The sequence below is a fragment of the Mandrillus leucophaeus genome, unplaced genomic scaffold, assembly GCF_000951045.1.
Source record: "Mandrillus leucophaeus isolate KB7577 unplaced genomic scaffold, Mleu.le_1.0 Scaffold1020, whole genome shotgun sequence".
Lineage (NCBI taxonomy): Eukaryota > Metazoa > Chordata > Mammalia > Primates > Cercopithecidae > Mandrillus > Mandrillus leucophaeus.
The window spans coordinates 536,702-540,944 of NW_012098322.1; positions in this window are offsets into that span (position 1 = coordinate 536,702).

Consider the following 4,243-nt stretch of genomic DNA (forward strand, 5'->3'; position numbering starts at 1 on the left):
ACCCTTGGGTCTGGGCACATAAGGAGAGTTCATATCCTTTGCAGGTTTTCTCCTCTTGTAACCCCAATTGCCTAGAATGGTGGTGAAGTGTCCTGTCTTGAGCAGACCTGAGGGAGGAAAAGTAACTACATGGGAAAGACACAAAACTCTACCCAAATGCTTCTCCCCGTTCTCTTTTTGGAACAGAAGTCTTAATCTGTATTAAGGGGAGGGTATCAAACACAATCATATTTAGTGTATTTGCAGTAAGCCATTATAGCTGGATGTAGGTAATGGGGGAAAAACCTACCTGAGGAGAGAGGGCCAGAATACATGCAGGAAACAAAACTGCAGTTTGAGGACGGGAGGTAGAAAAGCTAAAAAGATTTCGACTCTAACAATCAGGTACACCTTGCCTACTTAATACTGAGACTAAATCAACACAATAGAAAGGACCTCTACCCCTTCACTCCTACTCCCAACCGCCATCATGAGCCTAATAAGTATCAAGTAACAAATAGCAATGAATACTGCAAGAATAGTTTCAAGAGCATGAGGACAGACCAATCCCAAAGCACAGTGCAAAGGGAACACTTAAAGCTAAAAGTGAAATGAACATTTAAAGCTATCTTGCAAATCTGCCCCCACCTTAAACCTAAGGGAATGCTAAGGTATCTGAAGAGAGTGGTGCTCTGAGGCTAATGAAGCAAGAAAATCACCAAAACAAAAACAAACAAACAACAACAAAAAAATCAATTTACCTCTGTCTCTATTATTATACATGTGATGACCATCTTTCAATCAAAGATTACTTAAATGAAAGACAGGGAAAAAAAAGACACAACACTAAGAGATAAATCAGTAGAATTACACTCAGATCACACCTGTAATTCCGGCACTTTGGGAGGCCGGGGCAGGTGGATCATCTAAGGTCAGGAGTTCGAGACCAGCCTGACCAACATGATGAAGCCCCGTCTCTAGTAAAAATACAAAAATTAGCTGGGCATGGTGGTGCACGCCTGTAATCCCAGCTACTCAGGAGGCTGAGGCAGGAGAATTGCTAGAACCCACCCAGGAGGCGGAAGTTGAGGTGAGTTGAGATCGTGCCATTGCACTCCAGCCTGGGCAACAAGAGTGATACTCCATCTCAAATAATAATAACAATAATAATAAAAATAATTAGACTCAGATCTCAGGGCACAGATGTTGGAACTATTTTACATTAAATATAAAATAACATTTTAATATGTTAAATTTTCTAATAAAGAAGGAGGACAACATAGTATGTGGATTAATTCAGCAGAGGAAAGAGACTATAAGAAATAATCAAATAGGAATAGGAGATTTTTTAAAAAACACAATAGCAGATGTAAAGACTGTCTTCTATAGGATCATAGTAGACTCAACAGCTGAATTAAAAGTCAGCGAATTTGAAGATACAAATTTGAAACTGAAATTAGCTGAACAAAACCACAGTAAAGTGAAAAAAAATAAAAAATAAAAAGAACAGAGAATACAAAGCTGTAGGTAAATAGCAAAGTTCTAATACACACAATTGGCACCCTAGTAAGAAGAGAATGAGAGAGATAAAACAAGGCAGAAGTAATATTTGAAGAAATAATGGCCCAAATTTTCTGTAATTGATAAATATCAAACCATGGATATAAAAATTAAAGAAATACAAAATCAGATAAATATCAAACAAAGCACACTTAAATATATTATACCTAAATGGCTATATACAAAAGAGTAAAAGAAAATCTTGAAGGCAGTTGGCAAAAAAAAAGGCAAATTACAATCAGAAGAATAAACGCAAAAATTACAACAGACTTTGAATTTGGAGTGATATATTTAAAGAGCTGAAAAAGAACAACAACAAAAGTCAACCCAGAGTTTTATGCCCAGTGATATATGTTTTAAAGTAAAGTAGTAATGAAAACAGTCTCAGCTGAGAAAAACTTGGGGAACTCATTGCCAGCAGGTCTATTCTACAAAGCTATTAAAGTTCACACACAAAAGAAATATAAGACCATACAGAAAATTTAAGATGTCAAGGAAAGGAAGTACATTTGAAAATACAACAAATAATGGTAAGATGAATTTCATTTTGTCTTCATTCTTTTAATTGATCTTAAAGGCAACTGCCTGTTTGAAGTAAAAACAAAAAGCAAAGTATCACGTTTTCGTTATATGTTACAAGAACATTTTATGACATTAGCACAAAGGATAAAAGAAAGAATTAGTTACATACTTTTCAAGGTTCTTACACAGCAGGTAAAGTGGTATAATGCTATTTGAAGGTGCAGATAAATAAAATGTGTTTACTAAAGATGTATATTATAAACATAGAACTACCAATAATTTTTTTTAAAAAGAGGTATAAAAATAAGACACTATGGGAGATAAATCAATGAAAAATGCTCAATTAATCCAAGGAAAGAAAGGTAAAAGAGTGAGGTGTAACAAAGCACAAAAGAGATAAATTGAGAACAGCTACCAAAATGTTACATTTTAATCCAGCAATATTAAAAATGTCACTTTAAATATGAAGCAACTAAATCCACCAAATAAAAGGCAGAAATTGTGATATTGGATACAAAAACATAACACAAATTTATTATTCAACAAGAAACTCATTTTAATACAAATAATAAATTATTAATATAAAGATTATTTCCAACAAAACTGCCCAGACAATTCAGTACATAAAAACAAAACAGTATTGCAAATAAGTCATGCCAGGACAACTGGATATCTACATGCTAAAGAACAAAGTTGAATCCCTACCTCACACTATGCACAAAAATTGAGTCAACATGAATCATAGACTTAAATATCAGAGTTAAAACCAGCAAAGAAACCATCATGGATGTTCGTGATCTTGGGTTAGGTAGCAGTGTTTCCAAGTATGACATCATGAAGCACAAGTAACAAAAGAAAAAGAAAAGATGAATTGGCTTTATAAAAATGAAAATTTCCATGACTTCAAAAGATGCCAGCACGAAAGTGAAAAGAATGGGAGAAAGTATTTGCAAAAAAAAAAAAAAACAACTTATACATACATAAATATATATGTGTGTGTGTATATATATATTTATGTATGTATAAGTTGACAAGAAACTATGACTTGACAAGAAACGTACCCAGAATATATAAAGAACATTTAAAATTCAAATATCAAAAGACAGCTCAATTTAAAATGTGCAAATAATTTGAATAGACATTTATTTAAAGAAGATGTAAAAGTGGCCAATAAGCACACAAAAAGATGCTCAACATTATTTATCGTTAGGAAAATGCAAATTAACACCACAAAGAAATCCCACCACTCACCCATCAGAACAGGTAAGACAGGATAAAAAAGACAAGTAATAACAAGTAGCCTTGTAGTATAGTTTGAAGTCAGGTAGTGTGGTGCCTCCAGCTTTGTTCTTTTTGGTATTCATGGAATAAGTTTAAATTCTTGTAATATTGATGTAAGTAACTATTTCAATATAAAAACAATTTCTTTTCTCTATTTGAAAAATAAAAAAAAAAAAACACAAGATGATGTTATTTGCAGGGACATGGGTAGAGCTGGAGGCTATCATCCTTAGCAAACTAACACAGGAACAGAAAACCAAATAACACATGTTCTCACTTGCTAAATTATGAGAATACATGGACACACAGAGGGTAACAACACATACTGGGGCCTTTTGGAGGGTATGGGGCGGAAGGAGGGAGAGGATCAGGAAAAATAAATAATGTATACTAGGACGTAATACCTGGGTGAAATAATCTGTAAAACAAACCCCATGACACAAGTTTCTCTACGTAACAAACCTGTGCACCCTGAACTTAAAATAAAAGTTAAAAAAAGTTAAAGCAACAGCAAACACACCTATATTCTCAAGTAAAATGCAAGCATAATATTTTCTTTAATTTAAGTAATAATTTGTCCACGTGATTATTTATTCTTAGCCCAAGAATGCAATACCATGAGGGTGGTGCAAATGTAATTGTAGTGTTTGCCACTAAAGGGATGGCAAAAAAAGTGATTACTTTTGTACCAACCTAAATATATAGCTATGCTACTGTTTATCCCCTAGATGTATTTGAATAAGTATATGCCACTAATCTTGTAAAAAATTATTTAATGCCTCTGCCTATCTTTTCCACTTTCAAAAATGTTGGATTTCTCTTTTGAGCATGTTTTCTAAATTTTTTAGTTTGTTCATAATTGAATGTTATCCTGATGTGAATAAAACAAAACAACTACAAC